This window comes from Scyliorhinus canicula, chromosome 13 (assembly GCF_902713615.1).
Source record: "Scyliorhinus canicula chromosome 13, sScyCan1.1, whole genome shotgun sequence".
NCBI classification, from domain to species: domain Eukaryota; kingdom Metazoa; phylum Chordata; class Chondrichthyes; order Carcharhiniformes; family Scyliorhinidae; genus Scyliorhinus; species Scyliorhinus canicula.
In genome coordinates, this window is record NC_052158.1 from 139,468,140 (window position 1) to 139,490,915 (window position 22,776).

The following is a 22,776-nucleotide window of genomic DNA, read 5'->3' on the forward strand; positions in this document are numbered from 1 at the left end:
CAATGCCCTCCGGCAGCCCAACGATCCTCAAATTCTGGCACCTGGAGTGATTCTCCATCAGCCTTGGCCTTCAATATCTTCTGCTCTGCCGCCAACTGCGCCACCTCTGCCCTCAAAGAGGAAATCCGATCACTGTGCTCCGTCACCGTCTACCCCAGCTTCCGAATCGTCGAGTCCTGTACCTCCAGCTGTTGTTCCACCCTGTCCAAAGTTACACGAATGGGTGCCACCGGCATCTCAATCATCTTTGCCAGGTCTTCAGAAACTGCTGGTCTCTGTTTCTTAAACTCCTTCATTAAGAATTCCACCAGCAACAATGTCACAGGGGCCTCCACCATTTCCTCCCCTCCTGTGACACGAGGGGCTTCCAAGTCAGATCAGGAACCCTTACTCGACTTGTTCCTCGTACAACAACCTCCAGATATTACCCTGAAATTACAACATTTTTCTTCCGAAACAGCACTCGTTAAACGAGTAAAAAGGGCCAAAAATGGAATCCCCAAGTCGGGGCACCTTATGTGCGACCGTTCATCTCATGGTCGTCACCGGAAGTCCCTTGGAAAATAATAATGAGCACACCTGATATCTCGGTAGCTATGGCTTTCAGTGCCCTCTACCTCTTTTAGAACCCAGAGGAACCCTTTAGAATGGCCCCATTTTGTGTTGCAGATAATACTTAATTCTATAAGATAAATGAAGGAAACATTTTCATTCCCATCAATAGTGTTTTCTTATCCCCAAGAAGCAGCATTTGCATCACTTTTCAGCCTTTTGGCTCAGGTTAAGTGTAGTATCTGCTCTGCCATTTGGCTCAGATATGGTGTGTCTCTCTTGTGGGGACCATGATTCAATTTGAATTTGAATTGATTTTTGGAGCAGGCGAGGAGCTAGATTAGGGGTTCGCCCCTGTCCACACACTGAGCTCTGGCTTTGCAGCTCAGAAGAAGTAATTAAAAAAAAGAAGCAGCATTTGCATTGTAACAGGATATACAGCTTGTGCAGCCTTCTTATAGTTAGGAACTTTAGCTATTAGCTAAGCGGTAACCTGGAAATAAAGAAAGAAACATCGAGTTCCCACTTGGCCGCTTTGGCTTTTCAAAACATAACAATCTAAGTATAACTTTTAAAGCATAATTAAAAAGAAAATGAGCATTAAAACACTGCCCGAATATGCCAGTTAATGGCAAGGGAGACAGCAGACCCAACCCCTGCCAGCCATGTCTCACAGAGGTGAAACTTTTGTGGGAGGAGGCAACCGGTTCAGAATCGCAGAGTCAGGAAACGGCTGGACTCGCATTTCCAGATGCAGAGGGGAAGGTCCAGCCCACAGACTACAAAACCAAATCAAACAATTATAAAACACTGGTGCGGCCTTAATTGGAGCTGTGTGTAGAATTCTGGGCTCCGCACTTGGAGAAGGTTGTGGAAGCTTTTGAGAGGGTGCAGAAAAGATTAGCGATAATGGTTTCTGAGGATGAGGGACTTCAGTTAGGTGATTAAATTGGAGAAGCTGAGGTTGTTTTCCAAAGAGAAGAGAAGGTTGAGAGGAGATCTGATGCAAATGTTCAGAAATGTGAAGGCGACCAGGCAGTGTAGAGAAACTGTTCCCATTGATGGAAAGGTTGAGAATCAAAGGACATAGATTTAAAATGACTAACTGAAGAACCAAAGGCGACGTGAGATGTTTTTCCACAGCAAGTAGGGTCTGGAGTGCAATGGTTCAATTGTGACTTTCAAAGGGAATTGGATAAGCAGTCGAAGGGAAAATAATTGGGAATGACAGGAAACGGCTAGGAGAGTGGGGCTGGATAAGATGCTCTTGCTAAGAGCAAGCACTGACACGATGGGCCGACTGGCCTCTTTTGATGCTGTACCCATTCTATCATTCCATAAGGGGAGGAAGGTCTCAATGCCAATAAACCATTGTGACTGGTCATTCAATTCATTAATATTCATGGAATGTCACTATGAACAAATTGGGTGTTGAATTGACCACATGTCAAAAGTGACTCAAGACATCGAAGGGAGCGACATAAATCCAAGCCTTTTCTCCTTTTGTCAGCTGAAAGCATCCGAAGTGAAGTGAGCTCAGGCTGGTTCCATTCAACTCGCTGGTCATAATAAAACAAGCTGCATATTGGTCTGGTGGTGAGAGAGCACTTTCCTATATCTAACTCACGGTAGACTTGATTTGGGATGACAGTGGGTGCTAGAAATGGAAAAGCAATTTGTTCTGCAATACTGAGGAGCAACAATTAAAATCGCCATAAAATAAATATGCAGAACCTAATTCTGCCCACAGCAACTTCATTAACTATTCCCAAGCTACCTCTGATGGGAGCTTCGAAACATAAACAACAGGAAAAAGGAAGATTATTATAATATATATATACATATATATATATCTTTCTATGACATTTAAGATTAAAGTGAAAATTTAGATGAATATATTTGTTTGCTAAGTAACAAAGGGGAATGAAACTTTAACTGAGCAGCAACAACAATATGGTTGCGTCGTCTCTTCATTGTACAATAATTCTCCAGCAAAATCTTATCCTCTGGTGCTACAGTTCTGACAAGAGGGACAAGTAAATTAGAAAGGAGAAAGAAAAAGGATATAGGTCTGTCTGAGTGCTAATGTGTATAATTGTGGACATAATTAATTTGTCAGGCCAGGGAAATCAAGCGGAGGGATTCAGTGACAGACTCCTTTGAGTGCTGGCAATGTCAACCTGATTTTTTTGTCCTGCTCCAACGGGTAGATGTAGCAATATGTGGGGCAGCACGTGGCACAGTGGTTAGCATTGCTGCCTATGGCGCTGAGGACCCGGGTTCGATCCCGGCTCTGGGTCACTGCCGGTGTGGAATTTGCACATTTTCCTCGTGTCTGCGTGAGTTTCACCCCCACAACCCAAAGATGTGCAGGTTAGATGGATTGGCCATGCTGAATTGCCCCTTAATTGGGAAAAAAAATGGGGTACTCTAAATTTATTTTTTAAAAACAAACAAAAAAATATGTGGCAATATGGCAATGTCGACAAATTTGTTACCTGCGCCCTAAACTGGGAGGAGGTGAATTTATCAATAACTGTCTCTCCACATTGATTAAACCACTCAAAATTATTCAAGTATTTGAATTTTATTTTTTTTACATAGAATTTACAGTGCAGAAGGAGGCCATTCGGCCCATCGAGTCTGCACCGGCTCTTGGAAAGAGCACCCTACCCAAGGTCAACACCTCCACCCTATCCCCATAACCCAGTAACCCCACCTAACACTAAGGGCAATTTATCATGTCCAATGCACCTAACCTGCACATCTTTGGACTGTGGGAGGAAACCGGAGCACCCGGAGGAAACCCACGCACACACAGGGAGGATGTGCAGACAGTGACCCAAGCCGGAATCGAACCTGGGACCCTGGAGCTGTGAAGCAATTATGCTATCCACAATGCTACCGTGCTGCCCTATTAATCCATTAAACTCCATTAAAAATATTGCAGAAGGATTCCAGACCGCGGGAGAGGCAATGACACATTTAGTAGAGACAACAAGAAGAAAGATGCACACAGACGGTTGAACAGACATCAAAGGAGCAGCATTCAGAAAGATAGGAGGAAAAGACATAGAAAGAGAGTATGAGGGTGACCTGGAATACATGGGGTGGGATTCTCCGTCCCGCCGCACTGGTTTTCTGGTGCGGTGACCCTCCCTGCCAGCAGCGGGGACCTCCGTCCTGCCAGCCGGCCAATGAGGCTTCCCATTGTGGGCATCCCCACACCGTCGGGAAACCTACGGGCGTGAGTGCGCTGCCGCCGAAACAGAGGATCCCGCCGACGGAGAATCCAGCTCATTGTCCATACCAATTTGAGAACTCTGCTGTTTGCTTTACACACCCATTGCCTTTCCATGGCAACATGTCACAAAAATGTGCTAACATGTGTTATGTCCCAATATTGTTACCAACCCAACGAGATTAACATGTGTAATCTTTTATTTAATTTTGTTGTGTTTTAACCAATTGATCAATTGAAATTGGATAGAATGGGCCATTGCGAAACTGAAACAGAGCAAGGCGATTATTTTTACTGAAAATTCATGATTAATTGAATGTAGGCACTTTGACTGAAGCAATGTTCGACACTAGTCATCAGAACTGCACATTTGTTCCTTAATGCTCAATTAAATCTTCAATCCTTTAGAAGAAATTGCTCTCTCTTCGGCACTGGAACTTAACAACCTTTTAAATTCAAAAGGAAATTTATGATATGTGAAACTAGCTCTTAAAATAACATTGCAAATGTGATGCCACTTTTGTCCTCTTCTATAAGAGGCCTATTTGGATGAAAGTAATTTGACTTTCACTGACTGGCCTCACATCCGCTTTTCATAAAAGTGATTGAGTTCTGATGGCGTGTTCTTCTTTCAATGTTAAAGGTCTGAGACAATAGGTGCGACCCTAACAAACCCTGCGACTAAATGCTCCTGCCAGTGGGAAAATTGTGATTCCCTCCGGCGCTAGGAGCAACTCCGACACGCCATGCCACAGCGCTGAAAAAAATCGTTTTGCAGAATCGGCTTTTTCGTGTGCACCGGAGTCTGCGCTACAGCTGAGGGAACCAAGACCAAATCTCTGATAGGTTTGGCACCTCTAAGAACTGAGCGTCCTTTAAGCTGCAGCTCCTCCTGCCGGATTACTGGCCGGGCACCCTCCCCCACTCCAGTCACTGGCAAGAGCTCCCCCCACCTCAGAACACCCCTCCAGTACTCCCAGCAACCCCATTCAGTCCCCTTCCCTCTAGTGGGGGAGCTCGTATTCCACGAGTCCCACGGGGAGATCAATTACAGTGCCCCGTGGGTCTCATGAGTTATTATAGATGCCAAGTTTAAAAGTCTGTGAGAAGAAGGTAAAAGTTATCCTTTTAAAGTAGTGGAAACCTTTGAAGTGGTTTTCGCACAGTCGATTTCATTGCCCTTTAAAGTATATTATAAGTGTATGGGCAGCACGGTAGCACAAGTGGATAGCACTGTGGCTTCACTGCGCCAGGGTCCCAGGTTTGAATCCCCGCTGGGTCACTGTCTGTAAGGAGTCTGCACGTTCTCCCCGTGTCTGCGTGGGTTTCCCCGGGTGCTCCGGTTTCCTCCCACAGTCCAAAGACGTGCAGGTTAGGTGGATTGGCCATGCTAAATTGCCCCTTAGTGTCCAAAAAAAGGTTATGAGGGGTTATTGGGTTTATGGAGATAGGGTGGAGGTGAGGGCTTGCGTGGGTCGGTGCAGACTCGATGGGCTGAATGGCCTCCTTCTGCACTGTATGTTCTATGTTCTATGGCTATAAGGCGGAAAGCTTTGGATTGTCTACATTTAATTTAACACTCCATTGCCTGCTGAAATCTTCTCGATTGACAGGTCGATGCAGCTTCAAAGGGGAGAATCAGATTGTTTATTTATGTAGCTCTTCAGGGATCTATTAACTCAGGGGAGCAGGTGCATTCCTGACCGCAGTTTTATTTTAAATGAGACTGCCTCTTTGTTCTCAAATGCCACCTAGAAAATGCAGGGGCACCCCTATAGCTACGCTTTTTAGGAAGCACTTCAGCTCAAAGAGGTCCACTCCAATTTGGTACAGGGCTTTGTGCAGAGTTTGAAGCCCATCCTTTCCAGCATGGAGATAATGAACAACATATAACATAGAATTTACAGTGCAGAAGGAGGCCATTTGGCCCATCGAGTCTGCACCGACCCTTGGAAAGACCACCCCATTTAAGCCCACACTTCCACCCTATCCCCGTAACTCTTCCTAACCTTTTTGGACACCAAGAGCAATTTAGCATGGCCAATCGACCTGACCTGACCTGATCTTTGGACTGTGGGAGGAAACCAGAGCACCCGGAGGAAACCCACGCAGACACGGAGAGAACATGCACGCTCCGGACAGACAATGACCCAAGCCAGGGATCAAACCTGGAACCCTGGAGCTGTGAGCCGCAGTGCTAACCACTGTGTTAACGTGCTGCCTCACGGTAGCTCCATATGAACACTGGCGGAACAAACCACAATGCAGCGGCTAATGTCTCAGCATCCATTCCAGCACAAGCAGAAGCCACCCAAAGTCTCGGTGCTGAAGTGGAAGCTCAGTGGAAGTTATATTAGCTCAGCTTGTTGCCACTCCAACTCTTCTGCCATCCTAGCAGAGAATGGCAGTCTGCAAAGCGGCTTACTGGGGATCAAAGCAGACCAATATTCTGTCCTCCAGAAGATGACGAGGATTGCTGAGGCACTGCCCCAGGGGAGTGTCAATGGCTCCATGGAGCACAAACCTGATGCATCATCTCAGAATGACAGCCCTCTGTCCTGTGCCCTCTGCCCTCCCACCACTGTCTCCCCTCCAGCTGTTGCCTGTGAGCCAGTCAGTCCAGATTGCTGCTACCCATGCCTTGAAGGGGCAGTGAAAAGCTGGACTTTCTAAGCTGCTTGAGGGTGTCCTGCAAGATCACCGCCACTGTCCTCCATCCAATGTTAGCAACTGTCCAACAGCCATCATGGAGCTGTTGGGAGTTGTGCTGGGTAGGAACACGAGGACAGGTTAAGCTACATCAAACAGGTCAATTGGTTAACTTTTGTATGGAATACTAAATGATTTTCTTTATATGTTTGGTTTGCAAAGTTTTTTTGCTGATAATTTTTATTTCAGCGAGGTGCCCCTGGAGACACTGTGATGGTCAGTAACAGAAGGAAAGTAGAGTTTGCGACTGTTGGCGAATGAGGAATTGGGCTTGTATTCACTGGTACTGCAGTAAAATGAGCCGACATTGGACAGCCCAGACAAAAAGAGGATGTGTTGATCAATTCCTCCCTCCCCCTCAGTTATTGGGGTCCCAGGTTCGATTCCTGGTTTGGGTCACTGTCTGTGCGGAGTCTGCACGTTCTCCCCGTATCTGAGTGGGTTTCGTCCGGGTGATCCGCTTTCCTCCCATAAGTCCCGTAAAACATGCTGTTAGGTAATTTGGACATTCTGAATTCTTCCTCCCGAACAGGCGCCGGAATGTGGTGACTAGGGGCTTTTCACAGTAACTTCATTGCAGTGTTAATGTAAGCCTACTTGTGACAATAAATATTATTATTATAAACCCAGTGGTAAGGGCTATGACTAACAATGAAATGAAAATCACTTATTGTCACGAGTAGGCTTCAAATGAAGTTACTGTGAAAAGCCCCTAGTCGCCACATTCCGGCGCCTGTCCGGGGAGGCTGGTACGGGAATCGAACCGTGCTGCTGGCCTACTTGGTCTGCTTTAAAAGCCAGCGATTTAGCTGAGTGAGCTAAACCAGCCCCTGGTGAGGTTATGCAGGATATAGCGGACCATGATGAATTTTGTTACCTGCTCTGCCCATAACCATAAGACATAGGAGCAGAATTAGGCCACTCGGCCCATCGGGTCTGCTCCGCCATTCAATCATGGCTGATATTTTCTCATTCCCATTCTCCTGCCTTTTCCCCATAGCCCCTAATCCCCTTATTGATCAAGAAACTGAGCCCAAGTGCTGCAAGGGTCCAGCACAGCAGTCTAGGCAGCAGAAGTGCGTTTTGAGTACCCCGGTGGTCTGCTTGATCACACTTGCTTGGGTTGCACAGCTGAGTCATGAGTCAAGCTGGTCAATGAATGACACTTGTCACCCAGTAGCCACTCTCTGGTTTGTTGTGATAACTCAAATGCTGAAGGTAGAAGAAACTATTGTAGAGAGAAGGCATCATGACTAATGCCAGAATACTGGCAACTGACCTGCATTATTCGTCCGGTATGCTAACAAAACAGCTGGATGTTGATCAAAGAACAAAGAAAACTACAGCACAGGAACAGGCCCTTCGGCCCTCCCAGCCTGCGCCGATCCAGATCCTTTACCTAAACCTGTCGCCTATTTTCCAAGGATCTACTTCCCTCTGTTCCCCGCCTGTTCATATATCTGTCTAGATGCATCTGAAATGAAGCTATCGTGCCCGCCTCTACCACCTCCGCTGGCAAAGCGTTCCAGGCACCCACCACCCTCTGCGTAAAAAACTTTCCACGCACATCTCCCTTAAACCTTCCCCCTCTCACCTCGAAATCGTGACCCATTGTAAATGACACCCCCACTCTTGGAATAAGCTTGTTGCTATCCACCCTGTCCATACCTCTCATAATTTCGTAGTCCTCAATCAGGTCCCCCCTCAACCTCCGTCTTTCCAACGAAAACAATCGTAATCTACTCAACATTTCTTCATAGCTAGCACCCTCCATACCAGGCAACATCCTGGTGAACCTCCTCTGCACCCTCTCTAAAGCATCCACATCCTTCTGGTAATGTGGCGACCAAAACAGCACGCAGTATTCCAAATGTGGCCTAACCAAAGTCCTATACAACTGTAACATGACCTGCCAACTCTTGTACTCAATACCCCTTGAAGGCAAGCATGCTGTACGCCTTCTTGACCACTCTATCGACCTGCATTGTGACCTTCAGGGTACAATGGACCTGAACTCCCAGATCTCTCTGTACATTAATTTTCCCCAGGACTCTTCCATTGACCGTATAGTCCGCTCTTGAATTTGATATTCCAAAATGCATCACCTCGCATTTGCCTGGATTGAACTCCATCTGCCATTTCTCTGCCCAACTCTCCAATCTATCTATATTTTGCTGTATTCTCTGACAGTCCGCCTCGCTATCTGCAACTCCACCAATCTTATCATCTGCAAACTTGCTAATCAGACCACCTATACCTTCGTCCAGATCATTTATGTATATCACAAACAACAGTGGTCCGAGCACGGATCCCTGTGGAACATGACTAGTCACCCTTCTCCATTTTGAGACACTTCCTTCCACCACTACTCTGTCTTCTGTTGCCCAGCCAGTTCTTGATCCATGTAGCTAGTACACCCTGAACCCCATGCAACTTCACTTTTTCCATCAACCTGCCATGGGAAACGTTATCAAACGCCTTACTGAAGTCCATGTATGTGACATCTACAGCCCTTCCCTCATCAATTAACTTTGTCACTTCCTCAAAGAATTCTATTAGGTTTGTTAGACATGACCGTCCCTGCACAAAACCATGCTGCCTATCACTGATAAGTCTATTTTCTTCCAAATGTGAAGAGATCCTATCCCTTAGTGTCTTCTCCAACAGTTTGCCGACCACTGACGTCAAGCTCACAGGTCTATAATTCCCTAGATTATCCCTGCTACCCTTCTTAAATAAAGGGACAACATTAGCAATTCTCCAGTCCTCCGGGACCTCACCCGTGCTCAAGGATGCTGCAAGGATATCTATTAAGGCCCAAGCTATTTCGTCCCTCGCTTCCCTCAGTAACCTGGGATAGATCCCATCCGGACCTGGGGACTTGTCCACATTAATGCCTTTTAGAATACCCAAAACGTCCCCCTTCCTTATGCCGACTTGACCTAGAGTATTTAAACATCCATCCCTAACCTCAACATCCTTCATGTCCCTCTCCTTGGTGAATACCGATGCAAAGTACTCATTAAGAATCTCAACCATTTCCTCTGACTACACGCATAAATTCCCTCTTTTGTCTTTGAGTGGGATAACCCTTTCCCTAGTTACTCTCTTGCTCCTTATATACGAAAAAAAGGCTTTGGGATTTTCCTTAACCTCATTAGCCAAAGATATTTCATGACCCCTTTTAGCCCTCTTTATTGTGTGTTTGAGATTTGTCCTACTTTCCCGATATTCCAAAGCTTCATCAGTTTTAAGTCGCATAGATCTTATGTATGCTTCCTTTTTCATCTTAGCTAGTCTCACAATTCCACCCGTCATCCATGGTTCCCTAATCTTGCCATTTCTATCCCTCATTTTCACAGGGACACATCTGACCTGCACTCTCATCAACCTTTCCTTAAAAGACTCTCACATTTCAAATGTGGGTTTACCCTTAAACAGCTGCTCCCAATCCACATTCCCTAACTCCTGCCGAATTTTGTTATACTTGGCCTTTCCCCAATTTAGCACTCTTCCTTTAGGACCACTCTCGTCTTTGTCCATGAATATTCTAAAACTTAAGGAATTGTGATCGCTATTCCCAAAATAATCACCGACTGAAACTTCAACCACCTGGCCGGGATCATTCACCAATACCAGGTCCAGTATGGCCCCTTCCCGAGTTTGACTATTTACATACTGCTCTAAAAAGCTCTCTACATGAGTCCCATTCAATGTTGGGGAAGTTAAAATCTCCCATCACGACCACCCTATTGCTCCTACATTTTTCTATAATCTGTCTGCATATTTGTACCTCTACTTCATGCTCGCTTTTGGGAGGCCTGTAGTAAAGTCCCAACAATGTTACTGCACCCTTCCTATTTCTTAGCTCTACCTATATTGCCTCAGTGCTCGAATCCTCCATTGTGCCCTCTTTAATCACAGCTGTGATATCATCTCTGACCAGTAATGCAACTCCTCCACCCCTTTTACCTCCCTCTCCATCTCTCCTGAAGCATCTATACCCTGGGATATTTAGTTGCCAATCTTGCCCTTCCCTCAACCAAGTCTCAGTAATACCAATAACATCATATTCCCGGGTACTAATCCAAGCCCTAAATTCATCTGCCTTACCTGCTGCACTTCTCGCATTAAAACAAATGCACCTGAGACCACCTGTCCCTTTGCGTTCATCATCTCTTCCCTGTCTACTCTTCCCCTTAGTCACAATGAGTTTATTATCTAGTACCTTACTGGCTTTAGTTGCTGCCTCTTTACTGACCTCTAACTTCCTAATCTGGTTCCCATCCCCCTGCCACATTAGTTTAAAACCTCCCCAACAGTGTTGGCAAAAGCACCCCCTCGGACATTGGTTCCAGTCCTGCCCAGGTGTAGACCATCTGATTTGTAATGGTCCCACCGCCCCCAGAATCAGTTCCAATGTCCCAAAAATCTGAACCCCCCCCCATCTGCACCATCTCTCAAGACATGTATTCATTCTGACTATTCTTGAATTTCTACTCTGACTGTCTCATGGCACTGGTAGCAATCCTGAGATTACTACCTTTGAGGTCCTACTTTTTAACTTATCTCCTAACTCCCTAAATTCTGATTGTAGGATGCATCCCATTTTCTCCTAACTCCCTAAATTCTGATTGTAGGATGCATCCCATTTTCTACCCATATCGTTGATGCCTATATGCACCACGACAACTGGCTGTTCACCCTTCCCCTTCAGTATGTCCTGCAGCCGATCTGAGACATCCCTGATCCGTGCACCCGGAAGGCAACATACCATTCGGGAGTCTCGTTTTTGACCACAGAAACACCTGTCTACTCCCCTTATGATTGAATCCCCTATGACTATAGCCCTACCAGTCTTTTTCCCGCCCTTCTGCAGTGGCAGACCTACATTTTTGGGGCCCTGAAGCTTGAACTGTTATGGGGGCCCCTTCGCAACCAGGAACAAGGTCTGGATAACCACTGTTATCTTCTTCAATGGGGTCGTTCCATGAACAGCCAACTTACCGCGACACTCCACCTTTACAACATCTGTGCTACTGACTCTCAAACTTTGGGATTGTTGAAATATATACAACAAAAAATTAATCAATTTGAGTCGTGCGACTATTGTCGCATGCTTTGACAGGAAAAATTTTTAGGCCTACTTTCTGAGAAAGGGTTTTTAAAAAACCCCTTCTCAGAAAGTAAAGCGCGATTTTTTAGATTTATAATAAATAAGCTAAATAGGCTAAACTCGGCTATGTTCAAGCTAGCCTACGCTAGGCTAGACTAAGTTAGGCAAGACTAGCCCACCAAAACCCATATGCTAAGGTAATGTAACACAATTTTACCATTATTTGAACACTTTTCATAATAAACACCCTTATTAACACATAATTTAAACACATAATATAAACACCTAATTTAACACAAATTCACCCTTTTATTACTTTTTCATAAATACTTGTAATATAGTAGGTCGTAGCCTACCTTCCGTTCACCTCTTCATAAAAACAATAGGCTTAGGCTAATCTAACACTATTTCACCTTTATTACTTACCTTTCTTTTCTAAATATAACATTTATTTTTGAGTAGGGGTAATTAAAATATTGTATCCTTATGAACACTTTATTGAAAAAAATTCTTGTCTAGATCGGTATCACGAGTGCTATCACGTTGAAAATGCATGTTAGCATTGTGATTGCCTTTTCAACGGCTCTCCTTTTTTGTTACGACATGTCATCTACTGTTTGTATTTCTGTCATAAATGTTAATAGTGTTTTAAATTATTTATAATTATTTTATATTAAATATATTTAGAATGAAACCTCCTTAATTTGAACATTTTTTCATTTACGGCTAGCCTACATGATACTTTAATAACCTTTATTTTAACTATCATTTTGTATTGAATTACACTATATTATTAATATTATTATTTTTTAAAAACCCCTTCTCATACAGTAGACCCAAAATTTTTAAGCAATGTGGAGTAAAGTCGCTTCTGGGGCCCCTCCGAGATTAGGGGCCTTGAAGCTTAAGCTTCATTATTTTCATTATAGATCCGCCCCTGCCCTTCTGTGCAGCAGAGCCAGCCACAGTGCCATGAGCCTGGCTACTGCTGCCTTCCCCTGGTGAGTCATCTCCCCCAACAGTATCCAAAACGGTATACCTGTTTTGGAGGGAGATGACCGCAGGGGACACCTGCACTGCCTTCCTGCTCTTTCTCTGCCTTTTGGTCACCCATTCCCTGTCTCCCTCACCAATCCTAATCTGCGGTGTGACCAACTCGCTGAACGTGCTATCCAGACCTCCTCCGCATCGCGGATGCTCTAAGGTTAGTCCATCCGCAGCTCCAGAGCCGTCATGCGGTCTAACAGGAACTGCAGCTGGACACACTTCCTGCACATGAAGGAGTCAGGGGCATCGGCCGCGTCCCTGAACTCCCACATTGAGCACGAGGAGCATAACACGAGTCTGGGATCTCCTGCCATTTTTACACTTTACCTTAACTGATTACAAATATAAAATCAAATAATGAATAAGTGAAAGGAATCAAGATTTTACTTACCAATCACAATACTTACCAACACACGAAGAGTTAAATTTCTCCTAGCTACTGCTAATTGGAGCACTTTCCTTACCAGCCAATCAGGTCACTGCTTTGCTGTGGTGTCACTCTTCAAATTTATCCTCAAAGACCCTGTGGCCGTTGTTTAAGCAGCTAGTTTAAATACTCACCGCTCAACTCTGTAGCTCCGCCCATTCCAACAGCTGAATTCCCGCCAAAAAGGCTCGAATCCGCAAAGCAGCTAGTTTAAATACTCACCGCTCAACTCTGTAGCTCCGCCCATTCCAACAGCTGAATTCCTGCCAAAAAGGCTCGAATCCGCAAAGCAGCTAGTTTAAATACTTACCGCTCGACTCTGTAGCTCCGCCCACTCCAATAGCTGAATTCCCGCCGAAAAAGCTCAAATCCGCAAAGCAGCTAGTTTAAATATTCGCCGCTCGACTCTGTAGCTCCGCCCACTCCAACAGCTGAATTCCCGCCAAAAACGAGTGAATGTCATCCCTTTCCGCTGAGGTGCATCTTAAGAGTTCACATGCAACTCCTGCAAATGAGTTGTGTCCAGTCATTGGCATCCTGTGCTACAGTGAAGCATGCATACTTGGTGAAGCCGTGTGCTCACTCTGCGGCCTCTCTTGGAATGCAGAGACTCAGTGACCTTCCTTATGCAACAGTGGATGACGAACTGGGAGATGTTGCAAATATCACCTGCTCCAACCTGGAAGGAGCCAAACGCATAGACATTCCTGGCCACAAATACCTGTCTTCATCCTGTGCGGAGGCTGCAGTTGTGACTTCAGCAACTGGCAGACATGAGTCAGGTTGTCCCTAGTGAAGTACAGACATCTGACACACTGCCCCTTGAAGAGGGTAAGGTCAGAGAATTGTTTCTGAAACATGAATAGACATGGTCCCCTACTGGGATAACTGCTCAACCTCTTCACTTTTCCAGCAGTTTGGCCTCCTCTCTGTTACCTCTGCTCATTCTCCCTGTTGTGTTGTAGGCTAAGGGGGACATACAAAAGTACTGGAACCATATCGGGGAGTGAGTGGTGTGAGCAGAACCCTTGTAGCCAGTGCCAAGTCCTTCAAGCATGTGCCACACCATTCCCTGTAGACTTTAGCAACATGAAGTAACAGACAATCCAAACACTTGTACAAACTCAACAACAGCCACTAGAAAGCAATCAGCAATTAACCTGCAAGTAGTTGGTAACTTTGAATAGTATTGCTGAGGGAGGGGTGTCCATTCTGCTGTGTTCAGCAGTGTGGGGTGAAGAGAGGGTAATAGGAGGTGCTGCCAATGTTGAATATTCCGGAGGATAGAAACAAAGTCCCTCATCCAAGTGGCTGTGGTTGAAAATAGCATCAGATCAGCATTACAAACTGACCAATGTCATAAACTGCCTAATCTGCATGTGTCCAGCACACACTCCCTGAGCAAACACCCGTACCAAAATGGCAGCCAGCACTGGAAGTGTGGAACTGAAATAGCAACCACTGCGGTGAAAATTTGGGTCTACACGTTATACATCATCCATCACTTCAGGAGGGAATTTCAGAATTGGTGAGGGGGGGGGAGCCAGCAGGGAGGCACTTTAAGAATTTCACATCCAGGCGGAACGGTAGCGCAGTGGTTAGCACTGCTGCCTACGGCGCTGAGGACCCGGGGTCGTTCCCGGCCCCGGGTCGCTGTCCGTGTGGAGTTTGCACATTCTCCCCGTGTCCGCGTGGGGCTCATCCCCACAACCCAAAAATCTGCAGGTTAGATGGATTGGCCACGGTAAATTTCCCCTTAATTGGAAAAAAATAATTGGGTACTCTAAATTTATAACAAAAAAAAGAATTTACCATCCCAATCCACGTGACTTAAACCAGAGAGTGGGCAGGTCAAAGTGGCAAACGTAGGTTACAGTTTGAAATTTATATCGATCTCTGGCATCAAACTGGAGATTTTAAGAAATATGTGGCTGTAGATTTAGAAATCTTAGCAATAATTTTTTGCAATATAAACAGATGCAAGCAAAGCAATTTTGGTGATAAATGCTGACCGACTCTGCATTTGACTTTACATTTGCAAAGTACAGCTATCGCTACAAAATCGGATCAATTAACATTGCACTGAAGTTAAAGACACTGTGGGGATGGAAACAAACAGGATAAGTCGACATGATGGTGACTTCCAAAGAATAGCCTGCATAAAACAAACTCTCCTCTTGGGAAAAAAAGAGAGAATGGAGGGATGAGGCAGTACCTCTGGGACATTTCCTTGTTTTTAATGAGTGTACGTATGCAACATTGGGCATTTTAAGTGAACAACTTGTTTTTCCTATATGTATGGAAGTCCACGGGCTTTGGGATTGCTTCACACTTTGGCTCTTCTCCTGGGTCAGAATTTAGCATTTTCTAGAGCTGAATAAGTGCTTCTAATACCATTAAATGCACATTTTGGATGAGGGAAGCTGCAATTTGTAATGACGGTTCCATCTGTTTCTAACCTCTGGAATATTCAACATCGCCAACATTTCCGAATTAGATTTATTAACACTCAAAGCATGTCGTGATTCATGCGAGAGAATATGAACCTATGTCATGTTTTCAAATAAGTCAATGTAAGTTTATTAACAGAAGTAAACCGTTGCACATCACAGTGCAAGTATGCGTACCGACAAATACATTACAAATCCTGCGTGAAAGCAACAGTGCAATGTGTAGATGGGCTCACTGTATAATATATTATGCCCAATTATATGCACATTGAAATGTCTCTGAAAATGGATAAGCGGAATATGGAAACACTAAAACTTTGGTCTGAGAAAATGATTCGAAGTATTATGACAAAATTACTTTGTTATCTCCCCACTGAGTTAATTTCTTTCAGTTTATATTCTCCTCTTGTAGTGAACAACTTGCAATACATCCTGAAATATCCACCATCAGTATTGTTTTTCTTTGGCCATTGGAGAGTTTAAGAGCTCATGAAGAGAATTTGATATTACTTTTGACATATCTTAGTACTAAATAGGTGGATTTTTAATCGCGGAGCACACATATCCCATTAACTACATGCATAAGATTAACATGCTATTGATAAGAAGACTGAAAACTGGCCTTTCAGTGATAATAACAATTACAGAGTGTTGGGAGGCAGCCTGAACAGTAACTTGCAAAATATTATTTTCATTGTACAGTAAAACTGCACATACATATTTCAGGTGAAAACCACTCAGAAAGGTGAGGTTGGGGCTGATACAGCTGGAGGTGGTATATAGAGCACACCTCACAAAGGCGAGGATGAGCCGGCTCTTTGAGGGGGTAGAAGATGTGTGTGAATGTTGCCGGGGGGGGGGGGGGGGGGGGGGAAACCACATTCATATGTTTTGATCCTGTCCAAAGCTGGAGGATTACTGGAAGGAGGTTTTTAGGGTATCTCTAAAGTGGTGCACGTGAAACTGGTCCTGGGCCCTCGGGAGGACATATTCGGGGTATCGGACCAGTTGGGGTTGGAAACGGGTGCGGAGGCAGATGTTGTAGCCTTTGCCTCGTTGATCGCCCGAAGGCGGAACCTGTTGGGATGGAGAGCAACCTCTCCACCCTGTGCCCTGGCGTGGCGGGGGGACCTGCTGGAATTCTTGACTCCTGAGAAGGTCAGGTTTGAACTGAGGGGAAGGTTGGAGGGGTTCTACAATTCATGGCCTTTATTCATTATGCACTTTCAAGAATTGGATAACATCGAACATAAGTGGGGGGGGGGGGGGGGGGGGGCTGTATGTGTAAATGGTTACTATGGGTGATTCCTGATTCCTTTTTGTTATTTGTTTATGTTAACATGCAGGCAAGTTGTTTGGGGGGAGGATGGGATTGTTGTTGTTGATATGGTGATTGACATTATATTCGTTACTGCTTATTGTTTATTGTTGGTGTGTGCAAATTTGGGAGAAAATGTGAAAAAGGAGAATAAAAATATTTTTAAAAATCACTCAGAACAGAAAACAAATTGATTTCACAATATATTCTTAGCACGGAGCGGCATTTGTAGAGAGTACTTCTTGAGAAATTACAGGTTCACTGTTATAACTTTATAAGCAGCAAGCCCACTCGCTGCTGAGTTTGTTTGAATCATGGAATCGCTTACTTGGCACCCCGGGGGGGCTTATCCCACCATGGCAGCTGATGGAATTTAAATTCAATAAGTAAATCTGGAATTGAAAACTAGTCTCAGTGATGGTGACCATGGAACTATCATAAGACTGTAAGAGGTTGGAACAGGAATCGGCCATTCAGCCCTTTCAGTCTGCTCCCTCATTTAATAAGATCATGATTGATCTAATACTCACTAAAGTCCACTTTGCCGTCCTCTCCCCGAAACCCTTAATTTCCCTACTGATTAAAAACTGATTGATCTCAGCCTTGAAAATGACCAAGGACTCAGCCTCCTGAGGCAAAGAATTCCAAAGATTCGACTCTCTTTGAGAGAAAAAAATTCTCTATCAAATCCGTCTTAAATGAGCACCTCCTTATTTTGCAACCATGCCCATTGGTCCTACACTCTTCTATGAGTGGAAACATCCTCCCAACATTGACACAGTCTAATCCCCTAAGAATCTTATATGTTTCAATCACATCGGACGCGATCTAACCAAAGAAAATCAGAGTCCGTTCTGGCGGGATTGATCCCGGTGTTCATAGCGCTGGGAACGACCCCGCTATCTAACAGCACTCTGTTGCTATTTTGGGCCCCAGCAGGGAGCCCCCTCCACACATACTTGGTGTCATTTCCACTCATCAGAACTCCTCCGTGCAGCAAGAGATCAGGGCCCCATTTTTAACCCCCTGACGTCACCCCAGCAAGATATTTCAGACACTAATAGACTAGCTCATATGTTGCCCTGTGGACAGTAAACAATGTGTTAACCTGACTCAGCAACAGGTAACTATCTCACTTACAATTCTAACAGTAAAAGACCTGTACGTAGACGGTAGAGTAGCGACCCTGAGGGAACTATCAGAGAATCTCCACCTCCCAAAAGGGAGAGAGCTCCAATACCTACAACTATGGGACTTCCTCTGCAAGAAGACCGCAACGTTCCCCCAGCTACCCGGACACATTCTTAGCGGAGCCAAAGGTGGTGCACAGGGCTCACCTGACCGGACGTGCATGAGCGGGTTCTTCCTGGAGTTGGAGGACAAATGTGAATGGTGCCAGGGAGGCCCCGTCAACCACAGCCAGATGTTCTGCTCCTGCCCAAGCTTGTCAGGTACTGGACCACCTTATTTGTGGCCATGTCCAGGATCACGGGGGTGAGGGTGGAGCCATGCCCTTCAGTGGCGGTTTTCGGGGTTTTGGAAAGGCCAGATCTCTTGAAAGGGAGAAGGGCAGATCATAGAATTTACAGTGGAAAGGAGGCCATTCGGCCATCAAATATCCTTACCATTCTGAAACCTCAATATACGCCCCTCCTTGCTACTGTTGAATCTTGCAGCCCACTGGCTCTCTGTATCTGTCTAGTACTCACTGTAACCCACTGGCTCTCCCTGTATCAATTCAGTACTCGCTGTAACCCATTGGCACTCTGTATCTGTCTAGCACTCACTGTAACCCACTGGCTCTCTCTGTATCAATTCAGTACTCGCTGTAACCCATTGGCACTCTGTATCTGTCTAGTACTCACTGTAACCCACTGGCAGTCTGTATCTGTCTAGTACTCACTGTAACCCACTGGCTCTCTCTGTATCAATTCAGTACTCGCTGTAACCCACTGGCACTCTGTATCTGTCTAGTACTCACTGTAACCCACTGGCAGTCTGTATCTGTCTAGCACTCACTGTAACCCACTGGCTCTCTCTGTATCAATTCAGTACTGTACTCGCTGTAACCCATTGGCACTCTGTATCTGTCTAGTACTCACTGTAATCCACTGGCAGTCTGTATCTGTCTAGTACTCACTGTAACCCACTGGCACTCTGTATCTGTGTAGTACTCACTGTAACCCACTGGCAGTCTGTATCTGTGTAGTACTCACTGTAACCCACTGGCTCTCTCTGTAACAATTCAGTACTCGCTGTAACCCAATGGCACTCTGTATCTGTCTAGTACTCACTGTAAACCACTGGCACTCTGTATCTGTCTAGTACTCACTGTAACCCACTGGCACTCTGTATCTGTCCCCTACACTAGGGGAAGCCCAGTAGCTCCATCCTCAGTGCTACAAAATATCAAAACTCTTCTTCAACCCTACCAAGTATTTGATTTTTTTCCCGTTCCATTCTCGAAATGTCAACTATGGGCCCCTCTGCAGTGTTACAATGTCTTCTGACACTCCATAAACAATGCCACAGGAACTCTGTCAGTATATATTAAAAAGCAGAGTGTGCCTGTCACAAATTCAGATCTCACACTTCAAAGTGCCAAACACATTAAGGAAAAAGAAGGATGCCAGCCATTTGCTACTGATTCTTCTGCAAGTCTTGGCCATCTGAAGGCAGGGCCAGTTGATTTATTTAAATTTTTCCACACAGCTAGCCTCAGTTAACTTCCTGATGTATCTTTTTCGACATTTCCCACACAAAGAATATGGTACAACAGCCTTAAAGAGATAGACATCACATCTGTGCACCAGATGTCAGATTACCCTGAACAAAGCCACGGGAGATCTCAGAGTACACTGTAATTTTCTTTTTACATGTTACAACCTATTGACAGATGCTTCTACACATTAACCAAATCCATCCTGGTATGTGTGTTTCTCTACAAAAGAGCTCAAAAATATTTTGCAACCCACAGCAAAATTGCAGTAGCATATGAATATATTTTGTACGCTACACACTTGTTGATGTGAATATTGCTAATAGAATTTAGCACATCACCATTTAAACCACTCTCTGGCAATGTTATCCATGATGTGAAGGAGCCGTGCTCCGAAAGCTCGTGTTTGAATCAAACCTGTTGGACTTTAACCTGGTGTTGTAAGACTTCTTACTGGCAATGTTATGTAAGAGCATAACTTAAGGCTCACGAGTTGCAGAGAACCAGATGGAAGTGAATTGGGGGACGCACACAAGTCACACAGTACCAGATGGAAGCGAATGATATAACATTCCTCGGTGAATACTGTACATGTCCAGGAGGTGACAACAGGGAGAGAGAGACACTGCCGCAGACAGCAATGAGTTGCTCCTTCTCATATGCTGCACACACAACATTTTACATCGAGATACAGAACACCAAGTGGACTCCCTTTTCTTCACGTGCACGTAGAAGGTGACAGAGACTTTATTGTTCCAGGGCTTACCAGATACAGTATAAATGTTTCACAGCGGATGAGGGCGAATAAAGGAGTCTGCTATTAAACCAAAAACAAACTGAAGATAAAACAAATGCTGTAGCTGAGGAAAATTCTCTTTCAGCAGGCAGGAATATTGTATTGAGAATGAAGGGCTTCTCAAAGAACAAACAGCGCTAAACTAACAGTGCAAAAAAAACTGCATACAGATCTGTGCTGGTTTGTATGTAACCAACCTGTTGCTTGAACTGAACGAGCAACAGACAAAGTCTCCTTGGTTTTTATCACGGTTCAGTGGCAGTTCTCCCCTAGGAGTCAGAAGGTTGTGGGTTTATGCCCCACTCCAGAGATTTGAGCACATGACACGGCCGAAGGACTGCTGCACTGCCAGAAGTGCTGTTCTTTCGATTAGACACTACACCCTGGGTCGTGTCTACTTTCTCAAGCAAATGTAAAAGATCTTGCAAGTATTCCATCGAAGGAGAACAAGGGAGTTAACTTGGCATCATGGCCTACATTGAACCCTCAATTAACACCACTGTAACAAATTGGCTGTCACGTTTTTCTACATTCTGACAATGACTATAATTCAAACGTAGTGCACTGGCTGTGATAAAGTTGTTAGAAGTTCTTTTAATAGCCCTTAATTCAAAATAAATCTTTTTAGCTTATCTAAGGTTAAGCAAAGCAATTAGTAGTTGTCAGCTCAGTAAGGCACATATAAAATTCTGCTTTTGAATGAAGCTCCAGGGAATAGAATGTCTAGAAGAAGCAATGATAATCACCAATTATCAGGGACATCAGAGCTATCTTGCCACTTCCTGTACATCAGTTTTCTTGACTCGTGGACCCAGGCACACACTTTATTACAGCGTTTCAGTAACTTTGGTTCCCCACCCTTTATTTTCGCTCTGTGCCACCTCCTACAGCCAGACAACTCGGCTTCTTTTTTAATCTCAGCCCAGTGCACAGAGCTCTGTATTAAATTGAGTACTCGAACGTATCACAAAATTGTCATCGATTCAAATATGTGTCTTTAACTGGGTTAAACAATCAATCAATGTAGTCTGCGGATTCGACATAATAAAGACTAAAGTCTTGCAATGATAGAGAAGCTTTCACAAATCTCCCAAAGTGTCTGAAGGACTTTTTGGAGTGAAATCACCATAGCAATGTAGGGAACACAGTGGCAAATTTGCACACAGCCAAGCTCCCAGAAGCAATGGTCAGAGAATCTGTTTTTAGCAATGTTTGATTGAGGCAAAAATATTGGCCACACACCACGAAGGAATCTGTTGCTCCTTTTCGAGTAGTGCCCTTCAATCTCTTCTGACCACGTGAGGCGGAGGGATGGTGCTTGGTTGAACGTCTCATTATTTAAATTAATTCAGCTCCAGATACTCGTCATTCTAGCTAAATAAAGGTACCAGCTAAAAATCTGTTGACTTGTGTAAATACTAAAAAACAGCTGTTTCTGTAAACAAACTAAAACTGCTGTGCAATACAGCATTCGTCCTCCTCGTGCCCCCTCAAATTGAAACCATTAATCTTGGAAGAAACTAATTTAATTCATCAAAGTATTTAAAAAAATTTCAACAATCATCATCTTCGAACTCCCTGTAGGTTTGGCTGAAGGATGTAATATTGAAGCTGGCAAGGAATAAGAGTGCAGTATTGGTCAACACTGCAGAACAGAAGGCGAAAGGAAGGAGGTTGCTGCATTAATAGACCACGGGTTCCACAGAATTCCCAGAGCCTTGGGGATACTGCACAAGGTAAAAAAAAACATTGCGTGATCTGAAACAGGTAAACCCGTCCTTTCAATCATCGTTTGCAATGTCACCCTCCAGCATTTATCCTCTCTGCTTTATTTGAAATGGTACTAACTAAATGTGGCCAAGCAACTCCAATTGTATCTCCAGCATTCCTCAGAGTGGAGCAAAAGGCTTCAATATCCTGGAAATTGCAGGAGTCTCTAACCTCTTTCATTAAGCTTCTTGTGGTGGTATGATTTGCATAGCTGTCTGCCATTGGTGCAGAACACTGGCTTACCATTGGCCCTGGTCGGTCATGTGCCTCTCGACCGATTGGTTGAGACCAGTCATGTGACGACTCTCCGATTGGTCGAGAGGCTGAGTTAACCCCGCCTCCAGAGCGAGGTATAAATACCCAGAACACCCGGCGGTCGTCCATTTACTGTAGTCGACCGCAGGGCTAACTTCTAGCTTATTAAAGCCTAACTTTTGTACAGCAACTCGTCTTGCGTTCGATTGATGGTTCATCACTTCTCAATGCAAAATTGTGATCCACAACAAAAAGCACTCGACAATACAAACAGACTAGACTGAAGTGGTATTGTGTTGGACAACAAATGCCTGAAAGAAAATGTAACAAAGTCTAGCCTGACGTGAAAGAATCTATTTGCGAGAGACCTGCCTGG

The 22,776-nt window shown here is 44.7% G+C and overlaps 1 protein-coding gene and 1 non-coding gene across 3 annotated transcripts in view; one reads left to right on the forward strand and one right to left on the reverse strand.

Annotated features, from left to right (window-relative positions):
• LOC119975725 (sodium/hydrogen exchanger 9-like) overlaps positions 1–22,776 on the reverse strand; it is a 455,770-nt gene that overhangs the window by 131,118 nt on the left and 301,876 nt on the right. The gene's annotated exons all lie outside the window — the stretch shown is intronic.
• LOC119976880 lies at positions 756–955 on the forward strand. Its single transcript, XR_005463041.1, has one exon. It is a non-coding gene; the product is annotated as a U2 spliceosomal RNA (small nuclear RNA).